Consider the following 14138-nt stretch of genomic DNA (forward strand, 5'->3'; position numbering starts at 1 on the left):
GTTTCCAGGGATGCAAGAAGACTCTCATAGCCCTGTGGAAGCAGGAGAACACCTGGGTGCCTTTCTGCAAATCTGCTCTCTCATCTGTAAGTTTCATTTCAAAGTTTCATTGACCATGACTGAGATCTTTCTCACTTGTTGTACTGAATTAGTTTGGAGTGGGTGGCTTATGTTACTGAGCCAGTTTGGCCATTTAGCATAATGCAAAGGCTGCTTGTGGAAGCTGCAGTTTGTGCTTAGCTGTAGGGACTGGGTGCTTGTGTCTTGTGCCGTTTGCCTGGCTTCACACTTTGATGCCATGCTTTTGTGTTGCTGCAAGTGCTACTTTTGCTTTCTCTGCTTTAAAGGCACACAGACACGTGTTTGCTGCTTTAGCTTTTTGTTGTTGGTAAGCCCATGGCCCATGACTTAGTCAGTAGAATTGAGCCAGTTCTTTGGATGAGTGAAGCCTCTGATGAGTGCTGCAACACAAGTGGCACTGAGCTGAGGCATGCAGTTTCTGTAGTGTAGTGGTCATCACGTTCGCCTCACACGCGAAAGGTCCCCGGTTCGAAACCGGGCAGAAACAATGCTTACCCTTTATGCATCGCTTGATAACTTTCTGCCCATATTTGTGTTTTGAGTCCCTTTTTAATCCAGACACTAAGCTGCAGCCAGGAGGTGCTAGACTCAGTTTCTGTAGTGTAGTGGTCATCACGTTCGCTTTACACGCGAAAGGCCCCCGGTTCGAAACCGGGCAGAAGCAGCTGAGACTTTTTATGCTTCGCATGACAACATTCTTCCTTCATCTATGTTTTGAATTTCAGTTTATTCCAGACACAAAGCTGCAGCCAGGAAGTGCCCCACTCAGTTAGTTTCTGTAGTGTAGTGGTCATCACGTTCGCCTAACACGCGAAAGGTCCCCGGTTCGAAACCGGGCAGAAACATCTTTGCTGCAGGTGGCCTTTCTGTTCACCTCAAGTGGTGAGAGTTTCAGGGAGGTATGCCTTATCGATGCCCCTTTTGCTCGTCCTCGTTAGTATAGTGGACAGTATCTCCGCCTGTCACGCGGAAGACCGGGGTTCGATTCCCCGACGGGGAGACGGCATTGTTTTTGCCGCTAAGCGCATGGCATGGAAGAGTGACTAGTCTGCATCTGATTTTCTTTTTGAGTCTTCTCAAACTGCACGTGGCACATTCCTTGAAGGTAACACTGTTTGGTCTTGGTGACATTAAGTAGAACAAGGGCCTTTCCATGAGATTAGAAGAATGGCCACTGTCCCTGTGTACAGCTCCTGTTTGGCTGGATTCTACCACTGAACCACCAATGCTGCACATGCCCAGCTTCAGACCTTCCTGGCTGAGATGGTGGAATTATGTTGCAGCGAGCAATATGAAAGGAGTTGCAAGCTACTTTTTGTTCACTTGGCACCTGCTGGTTAAAGGGTATGCGTTGGCCAGGAATCGAACCCGGGTCAACTGCTTGGAAGGCAGCTATGCTCACCACAATACCACCAACGCAGGCGACAAAAGCACCACCCTGTTAGAACCCGTTGCTGCAAGCAAGTGCTGGTTTTGTCTTTGTGGCTCTGTGAAGGGGAGTTGGTCTCCAAGACTTGTTCTTTGGTGAGTAATTGTGCTAGGAGGTCTTTTAGCAGTCAGCTGATCTCTCTGCATCACATCAACAAAGAGAACAACTGCACAACAGCTTTCACCATCACCCCAGCTGTGTGCCACCACATTATTGGTCTATCAGGACTAGCAGAGAGCTTTCACACCCCTTTCCTCCAATGGCTGCACGGTGAGTTTGCTGATGTCACAGCTGGGATTCAGACAAAGAGCTTTTGAATTTCTGGAAAGGGAGGGGACCAGTAGAAGTGATCAAGTCCTGTGGATGAGTGGAGGCTCCCAGCAAGACCCAGGTTCATTTTAGTGGAATACTGCTTGGACTCCTTCTGCTGCACATTGCAAAGTTTCCAGGGATGCAAGGAGACTCTCATAGCCCTGTGGAAGCAGGAGAACACCTGGGTGCCTTTCTGCAAATCTGCTCTCTCATCTGTAAGTTTCATTTCAAAGTTTCATTGACCATGACTGAGATCTTTCTCACTTGTTGTACTGAATTAGTTTGGAATGGGAGGCTTATGTTACTGAGCCAGTTTGGCCATTTAGCATGAAGCAAAGGCTGCTTGTGGAAGATGCAGTTTGTGCTTAGCTGTGGGGACTGGGTGCTTGTGTCTTGTGCCGTTTGCCTGGCTTCACACTTTGATGCCATGCTTTTGTGTTGCTGCAAGTGCTACTTTTGCTTTCTCTGCTTTAAAGGCACACAGACACGTGTTTGCTGCTTTAGCTTTTTGTTGTTGGTAAGCCCATGGCCCATGACTTAGTCAGTAGAATTGAGCCAGTTCTTTGGATGAGTGAAGCCTCTGATGAGTGCTGCAACACAAGTGGCACTGAGCTGAGGCATGCAGTTTCTGTAGTGTAGTGGTCATCACGTTCGCCTCACATGCGAAAGGTCTCCGGTTCGAAACCGGGCAGAAACAATGCTTACCCTTTCTGCATCGCTTGATAACTTTCTGCCCATATGTTTGTTTTGAGTCCCTTTTTAATCCAGACACTAAGCTGCAGCCAGGAGGTGCCCATCTCAGTTTCTGTAGTGTAGTGGTCATCACGTTGGCTTTACACGCGAAAGGTCCCCGGTTCGAAACCGGGCAGAAGCAGCTGAGACTTTTTATGCTTCGCATGACAACATTCTTCCTTCATCTAGGTTTTGAATTTCAGTTTATTCCAGACACAAAGCTGCAGCCAGGAAATGCCCCACTCAGTTAGTTTCTGTAGTGTAGTGGTCATCACGTTCGCCTAACACGCGAAAGGTCCCCGGTTCGAAACCGGGCAGAAACATCTTTGCTGCAGGTGGCCTTTCTGTTCACCTCAAGTGGTGAGAGTTTCAGGGAGGTATGCCTAATCGATGCCCCTTTTGCTCGTCCTCGTTAGTATAGTGGACAGTATCTCCGCCTGTCACGCGGAAGACCGGGGTTCGATTCCCCGACGGGGAGACGGCATTGTTTTTGCCGCTAAGCGCATGGCATGGAAGAGTGACTAGTCTGCATCTGATTTTCTTTTTGAGTCTTCTCAAACTGCACGTGGCACATTCCTTGAAGGTAACACTGTTTGGTCTTGGTGACATTAAGTAGAACAAGGGCCTTTCCATGAGATTAGAAGAATGGCCACTGTCCCTGTGTACAGCTCCTGTTTGGCTGGATTCTACCACTGAACCACCAATGCTGCACATGCCCAGCTTCAGACCTTCCTGGCTGAGATGGTGGAATTATGTTGCAGCGAGCAATATGAAAGGAGTTGCAAGCTACTTTTTGTTCCCTTGGCACCTGCTGGTTAAAGGGTATGCGTTGGCCGGGAATCGAACCCGGGTCAACTGCTTGGAAGGCAGCTATGCTCACCACAATACCACCAACGCAGGCGACAAAAGCACCACCCTGTTAGAACCCGTTGCTGCAAGCAAGTGCTGGTTTTGTCTTTGTGGCTCTGTGAAGGGGAGTTGGTCTCCAAGACTTGTTCTTTGGTGAGTAATTGTGCTAGGAGGTCTTTTAGCAGTCAGCTGATCTCTCTGCATCACATCAACAAAGAGAACAACTGCACAACAGCTTTCACCATCACCCCAGCTGTGTGCCACCACATTATTGGTCTATCAGGACTAGCAGAGAGCTTTCACACCCCTTTCCTCCAATGGCTGCACGGTGAGTTTGCTGATGTCACAGCTGGGATTCAGACAAAGAGCTTTTAAATTTCTGGAAAGGGAGGGGACCAGTAGAAGTGATCAAGTCCTGTGGATGAGTGGAGGCTCCCAGCAAGACCCAGGTTCATTTTAGTGGAATACTGCTTGGACTCCTTCTGCTGCACATTGCAAAGTTTCCAGGGATGCAAGGAGACTCTCATAGCCCTGTGGAAGCAGGAGAACACCTGGGTGCCTTTCTGCAAATCTGCTCTCTCATCTGTAAGTTTCATTTCAAAGTTTCATTGACCATGACTGAGATCTTTCTCACTTGTTGTACTGAATTAGTTTGGAGTGGGAGGCTTATGTTACTGAGCCAGTTTGGCCATTTAGCATAATGCAAAGGCTGCTTGTGGAAGCTGCAGTTTGTGCTTAGCTGTAGGGACTGGGTGCTTGTGTCTTGTGCCGTTTGCCTGGCTTCACACTTTGATGCCATGCTTTTGTGTTGCTGCAAGTGCTACTTTTGCTTTCTCTGCTTTAAAGGCACACAGACACGTGTTTGCTGCTTTAGCTTTTTGTTGTTGGTAAGCCCATGGCCCATGACTTAGTCAGTAGAATTGAGCCAGTTCTTTGGATGAGTGAAGCCTCTGATGAGTGCTGCAACACAAGTGGCACTGAGCTGAGGCATGCAGTTTCTGTAGTGTAGTGGTCATCACGTTCGCCTCACAAGCGAAAGGTCCCCGGTTCGAAACCGGGCAGAAACAATGCTTACCCTTTATGCATCGCTTGATAACTTTCTGCCCATATTTGTGTTTTGAGTCCCTTTTTAATCCAGACACTAAGCTGCAGCCAGGAGGTGCCCGACTCAGTTTCTGTAGTGTAGTGGTCATCACGTTCGCTTTACACGCGAAAGGTCCCCGGTTCGAAACCGGGCAGAAGCAGCTGAGACTTTTTATGCTTCGCATGACAACATTCTTCCTTCATCTAGGTTTTGAATTTCAGTTTATTCCAGACACAAAGCTGCAGCCAGGAAGTGCCCCACTCAGTTAGTTTCTGTAGTGTAGTGGTCATCACGTTCGCCTAACACGCGAAAGGTCCCCGGTTCGAAACCGGGCAGAAACATCTTTGCTGCAGGTGGCCTTTCTGTTCACCTCAAGTGGTGAGAGTTTCAGGGAGGTATGCCTAATCGATGCCCCTTTTGCTCGTCCTCGTTAGTATAGTGGACAGTATCTCCGCCTGTCACGCGGAAGACCGGGGTTCGATTCCCCGACGGGGAGACGGCATTGTTTTTGCCGCTAAGCGCATGGCATGGAAGAGTGACTAGTCTGCATCTGATTTTCTTTTTGAGTCTTCTCAAACTGCACGTGGCACATTCCTTGAAGGTAACACTGTTTGGTCTTGGTGACATTAAGTAGAACAAGGGCCTTTCCATGAGATTAGAAGAATGGCCACTGTCCCTGTGTACAGCTCCTGTTTGGCTGGATTCTACCACTGAACCACCAATGCTGCACATGCCCAGCTTCAGACCTTCCTGGCTGAGATGGTGGAATTATGTTGCAGCGAGCAATATGAAAGGAGTTGCAAGCTACTTTTTGTTCCCTTGGCACCTGCTGGTTAAAGGGTATGCGTTGGCCGGGAACCGAACCCGGGTCAACTGCTTGGAAGGCAGCTATGCTCACCACAATACCACCAACGCAGGCGACAAAAGCACCACCCTGTTAGAACCCGTTGCTGCAAGCAAGTGCTGGTTTTGTCTTTGTGGCTCTGTGAAGGGGAGTTGGTCTCCAAGACTTGTTCTTTGGTGAGTAATTGTGCTAGGAGGTCTTTTAGCAGTCAGCTGATCTCTCTGCATCACATCAACAAAGAGAACAACTGCACAACAGCTTTCACCATCACCCCAGCTGTGTGCCACCACATTATTGGTCTATCAGGACTAGCAGAGAGCTTTCACACCCCTTTCCTCCAATGGCTGCACGGTGAGTTTGCTGATGTCACAGCTGGGATTCAGACAAAGAGCTTTTAAATTTCTGGAAAGGGAGGGGACCAGTAGAAGTGATCAAGTCCTGTGGATGAGTGGAGGCTCCCAGCAAGACCCAGGTTCATTTTAGTGGAATACTGCTTGGACTCCTTCTGCTGCACATTGCAAAGTTTCCAGGGATGCAAGAAGACTCTCATAGCCCTGTGGAAGCAGGAGAACACCTGGGTGCCTTTCTGCAAATCTGCTCTCTCATCTGTAAGTTTCATTTCAAAGTTTCATTGACCATGACTGAGATCTTTCTCACTTGTTGTACTGAATTAGTTTGGAGTGGGTGGCTTATGTTACTGAGCCAGTTTGGCCATTTAGCATAATGCAAAGGCTGCTTGTGGAAGCTGCAGTTTGTGCTTAGCTGTAGGGACTGGGTGCTTGTGTCTTGTGCCGTTTGCCTGGCTTCACACTTTGATGCCATGCTTTTGTGTTGCTGCAAGTGCTACTTTTGCTTTCTCTGCTTTAAAGGCACACAGACACGTGTTTGCTGCTTTAGCTTTTTGTTGTTGGTAAGCCCATGGCCCATGACTTAGTCAGTAGAATTGAGCCAGTTCTTTGGATGAGTGAAGCCTCTGATGAGTGCTGCAACACAAGTGGCACTGAGCTGAGGCATGCAGTTTCTGTAGTGTAGTGGTCATCACGTTCGCCTCACACGCGAAAGGTCCCCGGTTCGAAACCGGGCAGAAACAATGCTTACCCTTTATGCATCGCTTGATAACTTTCTGCCCATATTTGTGTTTTGAGTCCCTTTTTAATCCAGACACTAAGCTGCAGCCAGGAGGTGCCCGACTCAGTTTCTGCAGTGTAGTGGTCATCACGTTCGCTTTACACGCGAAAGGTCCCCGGTTCGAAACCGGGCAGAAGCAGCTGAGACTTTTTATGCTTCGCATGACAACATTCTTCCTTCATCTAGGTTTTGAATTTCAGTTTATTCCAGACACAAAGCTGCAGCCAGGAAGTGCCCCACTCAGTTAGTTTCTGTAGTGTAGTGGTCATCACGTTCGCCTAACACGCGAAAGGTCCCCGGTTCGAAACCGGGCAGAAACATCTTTGCTGCAGGTGGCCTTTCTGTTCACCTCAAGTGGTGAGAGTTTCAGGGAGGTATGCCTAATCGATGCCCCTTTTGCTCGTCCTCGTTAGTATAGTGGACAGTATCTCCGCCTGTCACGCGGAAGACCGGGGTTCGATTGCCGCTAAGCGCATGGCATGGAAGAGTGACTAGTCTGCATCTGATTTTCTTTTTGAGTCTTCTCAAACTGCACGTGGCACATTCCTTGAAGGTAACACTGTTTGGTCTTGATGACATTAAGTAGAACAAGGGCCTTTCCATGAGATTAGAAGAATGGCCACTGTCCCTGTGTACAGCTCCTGTTTGGCTGGATTCTACCACTGAACCACCAATGCTGCACATGCCCAGCTTCAGACCTTCCTGGCTGAGATGGTGGAATTATGTTGCAGCGAGCAATATGAAAGGAGTTGCAAGCTACTTTTTGTTCACTTGGCACCTGCTGGTTAAAGGGTATGCGTTGACCGGGAATCGAACCCGGGTCAACTGTTTGGAAGGCAGCTATGCTCACCACTATACCACCAACGCAGGCGACAAAATCACCACCCTGTTAGAACCCGTTGCTGCAAGCAAGTGCTGGTTTTGTCTTTGTGGCTCTGTGAAGGGGAGTTGGTCTCCAAGACTTGTTCTTTGGTGAGTAATTGTGCTAGGAGGTCTTTTAGCAGTCAGCTGATCTCTCTGCATCACATCAACAAAGAGAACAACTGCACAACAGCTTTCACCATCACCCCAGCTGTGTGCCACCACATTATTGGTCTATCAGGACTAGCAGAGAGCTTTCACACCCCTTTCCTCCAATGGCTGCACGGTGAGTTTGCTGATGTCACAGCTGGGATTCAGACAAAGAGCTTTTAAATTTCTGGAAAGGGAGGGGACCAGTAGAAGTGATCAAGTCCTGTGGATGAGTGGAGGCTCCCAGCAAGACCCAGGTTCATTTTAGTGGAATACTGCTTGGACTCCTTCTGCTGCACATTGCAAAGTTTCCAGGGATGCAAGAAGACTCTCATAGCCCTGTGGAAGCAGGAGAACACCTGGGTGCCTTTCTGCAAATCTGCTCTCTCATCTGTAAGTTTCATTTCAAAGTTTCATTGACCATGACTGAGATCTTTCTCACTTGTTGTACTGAATTAGTTTAAAGTGGGTGGCTTATGTTACTGAGCCAGTTTGGCCATTTAGCATAATGCAAAGGCTGCTTGTGGAAGCTGCAGTTTGTGCTTAGCTGTAGTGACTGGGTGCTTGTGTCTTGTGCCGTTTGCCTGGCTTCACACTTTGATGCCATGCTTTTGTGTTGCTGCAAGTGCTACTTTTGCTTTCTCTGCTTTAAAGGCACACAGACACGTGTTTGCTGCTTTAGCTTTTTGTTGTTGGTAAGCCCATGGCCCATGACTTAGTCAGTAGAATTGAGCCAGTTCTTTGGATGAGTGAAGCCTCTGATGAGTGCTGCAACACAAGTGGCACTGAGCTGAGGCATGCAGTTTCTGTAGTGTAGTGGTCATCACGTTCGCCTCACACGCGAAAGGTCCCTGGTTCGAAACCAGGCAGAAACAATGCTTACCCTTTATGCATCGCTTGATAACTTTCTGCCCATATGTCTGTTTTGAGTCCCTTTTTAATCCAGACACTAAGCTGCAGCCAGGAGGTGCCCAACTCAGTTTCTGTAGTGTTGTGGTCATCACGTTGGCTTTACACGCGAAAGGTCCCCGGTTCGAAACCGGGCAGAAGCAGCTGAAACTTTTTATGCTTCGCATGACAACATTCTTCCTTCATCTAGGTTTTGAATTTCAGTTTATTCCAGACACAAAGCTGCAGCCAGGGAGTGCCCCACTCAGTTAGTTTCTGTAGTGTAGTGGTCATCACGTTCGCCTAACACGCGAAAGGTCCCCGGTTCGAAACCGGGCAGAAACATCTTTGCTGCAGGTGGCCTTTCTGTTCACCTCAAGTGGTGAGAGTTTCAGGGAGGTATGCCTAATCGATGCCCCTTTTGCTCGTCCTCGTTAGTATAGTGGACAGTATCTCCGCCTGTCACGCGGAAGACCGGGGTTCGATTCCCCGACGGGGAGACGGCATTGTTTTTGCCGCTAAGCGCATGGCATGGAAGAGTGACTAGTCTGCATCTGATTTTCTTTTTGAGTCTTCTCAAACTGCACGTGGCACATTCCTTGAAGGTAACACTGTTTGGTCTTGGTGACATTAAGTAGAACAAGGGCCTTTCCATGAGATTAGAAGAATGGCCACTGTCCCTGTGTACAGCTCCTGTTTGGCTGGATTCTACCACTGAACCACCAATGCTGCACATGCCCAGCTTCAGACCTTCCTGGCTGAGATGGTGGAATTATGTTGCAGCGAGCAATATGAAAGGAGTTGCAAGCTACTTTTTGTTCCCTTGGCACCTGCTGGTTAAAGGGTATGCGTTGGCCGGGAATCGAACCCGGGTCAACTGCTTGGAAGGCAGCTATGCTCACCACTATACCACCAACGCAGGCGACAAAAGCACCACCCTGTTAGAACCCGTTGCTGCAAGCAAGTGCTGGTTTTGTCTTTGTGGCTCTGTGAAGGGTAGTTGGTCTCCAAGACTTGTTCTTTGGTGAGTAATTGTGCTAGGAGGTCTTTTAGCAGTCAGCTGATCTCTCTGCATCACATCAACAAAGAGAACAACTGCACAACAGCTTTCACCATCACCACAGCTGTGTGCCACCACATTATTGGTCTATCAGGACTAGCAGAGAGCTTTCACACCCCTTTCCTCCAATGGCTGCACGGTGAGTTTGCTGATGTCACAGCTGGGATTCAGACAAAGAGCTTTTGAATTTCTGGAAAGGGAGGGGACCAGTAGAAGTGATCAAGTCCTGTGGATGAGTGGAGGCTCCCAGCAAGACCCAGGTTCATTTTAGTGGAATACTGCTTGGACTACTTCTGCTGCACATTGCAAAGTTTCCAGGGATGCAAGGAGACTCTCATAGCCCTGTGGAAGCAGGAGAACACCTGGGTGCCTTTCTGCAAATCTGCTCTCTCATCTGTAAGTTTCATTTCAAAGTTTCATTGACCATGACTGAGATCTTTCTCACTTGTTGTACTGAATTAGTTTGGAGTGGGAGGCTTATGTTACTGAGCCAGTTTGGCCATTTAGCATAAAGCAAAGGCTGCTTGTGGAAGCTGCAGTTTGTGCTTAGCTGTAGGGACTGGGTGCTTGTGTCTTGTTCCGTTTGCCTGGCTTCACACTTTGATGCCATGCTTTTGTGTTGCTGCAAGTGCTACTTTTGCTTTCTCTGCTTTAAAGGCACACAGACACGTGTTTGCTGCTTTAGCTTTTTGTTGTTGGTAAGCCCATGGCCCATGACTTAGTCAGTAGAATTGAGCCAGTTCTTTGGATGAGTGAAGCCTCTGATGAGTGCTGCAACACAAGTGGCACTGAGCCGAGGCATCCAGTTTCTGTAGTGTAGTGGTCATCACGTTCGCCTCACACGCGAAAGGTCCCCGGTTCGAACCCGGGCAGAAGCAGCTGAGACTTTTTATGCTTCGCATGACAACATTCTTCCTTCATCTAGGTTTTGAAGTTCAGTTTATTCCAGACACAAAGCTGCAGCCAGGAAGTGCCCCACTCAGTTAGTTTCTGTAGTGTAGTGGTCATCATGTTCGCCTCACATGCGAAAGGTCCCCGGTTCGAAACCGTGCAGAAACAATGCTTACCCTTTATGCATCGCTTGATAACTTTCTGCCCATATGTCTGTTTTGAGTCCCTTTTTAATCCAGACACTAAGCTGCAGCCAGGAGGTGCCCAACTCAGTTTCTGTAGTGTAGTGGTCATCACGTTAGCTTTACACGCGAAAGGTCCCCGGTTCGAAACCGGGCAGAAGCAGCTGAGACTTTTTATGCTTCGCATGACAACATTCTTCCTTCATCTAGGTTTTGAATTTCAGTTTATTCCAGACACAAAGCTGCAGCCAGGAAGTGCCCCACTCAGTTAGTTTCTGTAGTGTAGTGGTCATCACGTTCGCCTAACACGCGAAAGGTCCCCGGTTCGAAACCGGGCAGAAACATCTTTGCTGCAGGTGGCCTTTCTGTTCACCTCAAGTGGTGAGAGTTTCAGGGAGGTATGCCTAATCGATGCCCCTTTTGCTCGTCCTCGTTAGTATAGTGGACAGTATCTCCGCCTGTCACGCGGAAGACCGGGGTTCGATTCCCCGACGGGGAGACGGCATTGTTTTTGCCGCTAAGCGCATGGCATGGAAGAGTGACTAGTCTGCATCTGATTTTCTTTTTGAGTCTTCTCAAACTGCACGTGGCACATTCCTTGAAGGTAACACTGTTTGGTCTTGGTGACATTAAGTAGAAAAAGGGCCTTTCCATGAGATTAGAAGAATGGCCACTGTCCCTGTGTACAGCTCCTGTTTGGCTGGATTTCAGATTGCCTCAGATGCTCACCACTATACCACCAACGCAGGCGACAAAAGCACCACCCTGTTAGAACCCGTTGCTGCAAGCAAGTGCTGGTTTTGTCTTTGTGGCTCTGTGAAGGGGAGTTGGTCTCCAAGACTTGTTCTTTGGTGAGTAATTGTGCTAGGAGGTCTTTTAGCAGTCAGCTGATCTCTCTGCATCACATCAACAAAGAGAACAACTGCACAACAGCTTTCACCATCACCACAGCTGTGTGCCACCACATTATTGGTCTATCAGGACTAGCAGAGAGCTTTCACACCCCTTTCCTCCAATGGCTGCACGGTGAGTTTGCTGATGTCACAGCTGGGATTCAGACAAAGAGCTTTTGAATTTCTGGAAAGGGAGGGGACCAGTAGAAGTGATCAAGTCCTGTGGATGAGTGGAGGCTCCCAGCAAGACCCAGGTTCATTTTAGTGGAATACTGCTTGGACTACTTCTGCTGCACATTGCAAAGTTTCCAGGGATGCAAGGAGACTCTCATAGCCCTGTGGAAGCAGGAGAACACCTGGGTGCCTTTCTGCAAATCTGCTCTCTCATCTGTAAGTTTCATTTCAAAGTTTCATTGACCATGACTGAGATCTTTCTCACTTGTTGTACTGAATTAGTTTGGAGTGGGAGGCTTATGTTACTGAGCCAGTTTGGCCATTTAGCATAAAGCAAAGGCTGCTTGTGGAAGCTGCAGTTTGTGCTTAGCTGTAGGGACTGGGTGCTTGTGTCTTGTTCCGTTTGCCTGGCTTCACACTTTGATGCCATGCTTTTGTGTTGCTGCAAGTGCTACTTTTGCTTTCTCTGCTTTAAAGGCACACAGACACGTGTTTGCTGCTTTAGCTTTTTGTTGTTGGTAAGCCCATGGCCCATGACTTAGTCAGTAGAATTGAGCCAGTTCTTTGGATGAGTGAAGCCTCTGATGAGTGCTGCAACACAAGTGGCACTGAGCCGAGGCATCCAGTTTCTGTAGTGTAGTGGTCATCACGTTCGCCTCACACGCGAAAGGTCCCCGGTTCGAACCCGGGCAGAAGCAGCTGAGACTTTTTATGCTTCGCATGACAACATTCTTCCTTCATCTAGGTTTTGAAGTTCAGTTTATTCCAGACACAAAGCTGCAGCCAGGAAGTGCCCCACTCAGTTAGTTTCTGTAGTGTAGTGGTCATCATGTTCGCCTCACACGCGAAAGGTCCCCGGTTCGAAACCGTGCAGAAACAATGCTTACCCTTTATGCATCGCTTGATAACTTTCTGCCCATATGTCTGTTTTGAGTCCCTTTTTAATCCAGACACTAAGCTGCAGCCAGGAGGTGCCCAACTCAGTTTCTGTAGTGTAGTGGTCATCACGTTAGCTTTACACGCGAAAGGTCCCCGGTTCGAAACCGGGCAGAAGCAGCTGAGACTTTTTATGCTTCGCATGACAACATTCTTCCTTCATCTAGGTTTTGAATTTCAGTTTATTCCAGACACAAAGCTGCAGCCAGGAAGTGCCCCACTCAGTTAGTTTCTGTAGTGTAGTGGTCATCACGTTCGCCTAACACGCGAAAGGTCCCCGGTTCGAAACCGGGCAGAAACATCTTTGCTGCAGGTGGCTTTTCTGTTCACCTCAAGTGGTGAGAGTTTCAGGGAGGTATGCCTAATCGATGCCCCTTTTGCTCGTCCTCGTTAGTATGGTGGACAGTATCTCCGCCTGTCACGCGGAAGACCGGGGTTCGATTCCCCGACGGGGAGAAGGCATTGTTTTTGCCGCTAAGCGCATGGCATGGAAGAGTGACTAGTCTGCATCTGATTTTCTTTTTGAGTCTTCTCAAACTGCACGTGGCACATTCCTTGAAGGTAACACTGTTTGGTCTTGGTGACATTAAGTAGAACAAGGGCCTTTCCATGAGATAAGAAGAATGGCCACTGTCCCTGTGTACAGCTCCTGTTTGGCTCTATTTCAGATTGCCTCAGATGCTCACCACTATACCACCAACGCAGGCGACAAAAGCACCACCCTGTTAGAACCCGTTGCTGCAAGCAAGTGCTGGTTTTGTCTTTGTGGCTCTGTGAAGGGGAGTTGGTCTCCAAGACTTGTTCTTTGGTGAGTAATTGTGCTAGGAGGTCTTTTAGCAGTCAGCTGATCTCTCTGCATCACATCAACAAAGAGAACAACTGCACAACAGCTTTCACCATCACCCCAGCTGTGTGCCACCACATTATTGGTCTATCAGGACTAGCAGAGAGCTTTCACACCCCTTTCCTCCAATGGCTGCACGGTGAGTTTGCTGATGTCACAGCTGGGATTCAGACAAAGAGCTTTTGAATTTCTGGAAAGGGAGGGGACCAGTAGAAGTGATCAAGTCCTGTGGATGAGTGGAGGCTCCCAGCAAGACCCAGGTTCATTTTAGTGGAATACTGCTTGGACTCCTTCTGCTGCACATTGCAAAGTTTCCAGGGATGCAAGGAGACTCTCATAGCCCTGTGGAAGCAGGAGAACACCTGGGTGCCTTTCTGCAAATCTGCTCTCTCATCTGTAAGTTTCATTTCAAAGTTTCATTGACCATGACTGAGATCTTTCTCACTTGTTGTACTGAATTAGTTTGGAATGGGAGGCTTATGTTACTGAGCCAGTTTGGCCATTTAGCATGAAGCAAAGGCTGCTTGTGGAAGATGCAGTTTGTGCTTAGCTGTGGGGACTGGGTGCTTGTGTCTTGTGCCGTTTGCCTGGCTTCACACTTTGATGCCATGCTTTTGTGTTGCTGCAAGTGCTACTTTTGCTTTCTCTGCTTTAAAGGCACACAGACACGTGTTTGCTGCTTTAGCTTTTTGTTGTTGGTAAGCCCATGGCCCATGACTTAGTCAGTAGAATTGAGCCAGTTCTTTGGATGAGTGAAGCCTCTGATGAGTGCTGCAACACAAGTGGCACTGAGCTGAGGC

General features: G+C 48.4%; 24 non-coding genes across 24 annotated transcripts; 22 read left to right on the forward strand and 2 right to left on the reverse strand.

Annotated features, from left to right (window-relative positions):
* Window positions 1-495: 495 nt before the first annotated feature.
* On the forward strand, window positions 496-568 carry trnav-cac (transfer RNA valine (anticodon CAC)). Its single transcript has one exon. It is a non-coding gene; the product is annotated as a tRNA-Val (tRNA).
* A 104-nt stretch (window positions 569-672) lies between these two features.
* On the forward strand, window positions 673-745 carry trnav-uac (transfer RNA valine (anticodon UAC)). The gene has a single exon. It is a non-coding gene; the product is annotated as a tRNA-Val (tRNA).
* Window positions 746-853: 108 nt separating this feature from the next.
* trnav-aac (transfer RNA valine (anticodon AAC)) lies at window positions 854-926 on the forward strand. Its single transcript has one exon. It is a non-coding gene; the product is annotated as a tRNA-Val (tRNA).
* An 83-nt stretch (window positions 927-1009) lies between these two features.
* Window positions 1010-1081, forward strand: trnad-guc (transfer RNA aspartic acid (anticodon GUC)). Its single transcript has one exon. It is a non-coding gene; the product is annotated as a tRNA-Asp (tRNA).
* Window positions 1082-2623: 1542 nt separating this feature from the next.
* On the forward strand, window positions 2624-2696 carry trnav-uac (transfer RNA valine (anticodon UAC)). The gene has a single exon. It is a non-coding gene; the product is annotated as a tRNA-Val (tRNA).
* Window positions 2697-2804: 108 nt separating this feature from the next.
* Window positions 2805-2877, forward strand: trnav-aac (transfer RNA valine (anticodon AAC)). Its single transcript has one exon. It is a non-coding gene; the product is annotated as a tRNA-Val (tRNA).
* Window positions 2878-2960: 83 nt separating this feature from the next.
* Window positions 2961-3032, forward strand: trnad-guc (transfer RNA aspartic acid (anticodon GUC)). Its single transcript has one exon. It is a non-coding gene; the product is annotated as a tRNA-Asp (tRNA).
* A 347-nt stretch (window positions 3033-3379) lies between these two features.
* Window positions 3380-3451, reverse strand: trnag-ucc (transfer RNA glycine (anticodon UCC)). Its single transcript has one exon. It is a non-coding gene; the product is annotated as a tRNA-Gly (tRNA).
* Window positions 3452-4397: 946 nt separating this feature from the next.
* trnav-cac (transfer RNA valine (anticodon CAC)) lies at window positions 4398-4470 on the forward strand. The gene has a single exon. It is a non-coding gene; the product is annotated as a tRNA-Val (tRNA).
* A 104-nt stretch (window positions 4471-4574) lies between these two features.
* Window positions 4575-4647, forward strand: trnav-uac (transfer RNA valine (anticodon UAC)). Its single transcript has one exon. It is a non-coding gene; the product is annotated as a tRNA-Val (tRNA).
* A 108-nt stretch (window positions 4648-4755) lies between these two features.
* Window positions 4756-4828, forward strand: trnav-aac (transfer RNA valine (anticodon AAC)). The gene has a single exon. It is a non-coding gene; the product is annotated as a tRNA-Val (tRNA).
* An 83-nt stretch (window positions 4829-4911) lies between these two features.
* trnad-guc (transfer RNA aspartic acid (anticodon GUC)) lies at window positions 4912-4983 on the forward strand. Its single transcript has one exon. It is a non-coding gene; the product is annotated as a tRNA-Asp (tRNA).
* Window positions 4984-6348: 1365 nt separating this feature from the next.
* trnav-cac (transfer RNA valine (anticodon CAC)) lies at window positions 6349-6421 on the forward strand. The gene has a single exon. It is a non-coding gene; the product is annotated as a tRNA-Val (tRNA).
* Window positions 6422-6525: 104 nt separating this feature from the next.
* Window positions 6526-6598, forward strand: trnav-uac (transfer RNA valine (anticodon UAC)). The gene has a single exon. It is a non-coding gene; the product is annotated as a tRNA-Val (tRNA).
* A 108-nt stretch (window positions 6599-6706) lies between these two features.
* trnav-aac (transfer RNA valine (anticodon AAC)) lies at window positions 6707-6779 on the forward strand. Its single transcript has one exon. It is a non-coding gene; the product is annotated as a tRNA-Val (tRNA).
* A 1493-nt stretch (window positions 6780-8272) lies between these two features.
* On the forward strand, window positions 8273-8345 carry trnav-cac (transfer RNA valine (anticodon CAC)). The gene has a single exon. It is a non-coding gene; the product is annotated as a tRNA-Val (tRNA).
* A 285-nt stretch (window positions 8346-8630) lies between these two features.
* On the forward strand, window positions 8631-8703 carry trnav-aac (transfer RNA valine (anticodon AAC)). Its single transcript has one exon. It is a non-coding gene; the product is annotated as a tRNA-Val (tRNA).
* Window positions 8704-8786: 83 nt separating this feature from the next.
* On the forward strand, window positions 8787-8858 carry trnad-guc (transfer RNA aspartic acid (anticodon GUC)). Its single transcript has one exon. It is a non-coding gene; the product is annotated as a tRNA-Asp (tRNA).
* A 347-nt stretch (window positions 8859-9205) lies between these two features.
* On the reverse strand, window positions 9206-9277 carry trnag-ucc (transfer RNA glycine (anticodon UCC)). The gene has a single exon. It is a non-coding gene; the product is annotated as a tRNA-Gly (tRNA).
* A 946-nt stretch (window positions 9278-10223) lies between these two features.
* On the forward strand, window positions 10224-10296 carry trnav-cac (transfer RNA valine (anticodon CAC)). Its single transcript has one exon. It is a non-coding gene; the product is annotated as a tRNA-Val (tRNA).
* Window positions 10297-10762: 466 nt separating this feature from the next.
* On the forward strand, window positions 10763-10835 carry trnav-aac (transfer RNA valine (anticodon AAC)). Its single transcript has one exon. It is a non-coding gene; the product is annotated as a tRNA-Val (tRNA).
* An 83-nt stretch (window positions 10836-10918) lies between these two features.
* trnad-guc (transfer RNA aspartic acid (anticodon GUC)) lies at window positions 10919-10990 on the forward strand. Its single transcript has one exon. It is a non-coding gene; the product is annotated as a tRNA-Asp (tRNA).
* A 1193-nt stretch (window positions 10991-12183) lies between these two features.
* On the forward strand, window positions 12184-12256 carry trnav-cac (transfer RNA valine (anticodon CAC)). The gene has a single exon. It is a non-coding gene; the product is annotated as a tRNA-Val (tRNA).
* Window positions 12257-12722: 466 nt separating this feature from the next.
* Window positions 12723-12795, forward strand: trnav-aac (transfer RNA valine (anticodon AAC)). Its single transcript has one exon. It is a non-coding gene; the product is annotated as a tRNA-Val (tRNA).
* Window positions 12796-14138: the final 1343 nt, after the last annotated feature.

Source organism: Trichomycterus rosablanca, unplaced genomic scaffold (assembly GCF_030014385.1).
Source record: "Trichomycterus rosablanca isolate fTriRos1 unplaced genomic scaffold, fTriRos1.hap1 scaffold_136, whole genome shotgun sequence".
Classification (NCBI taxonomy): Eukaryota; Metazoa; Chordata; class Actinopteri; order Siluriformes; family Trichomycteridae; genus Trichomycterus; species Trichomycterus rosablanca.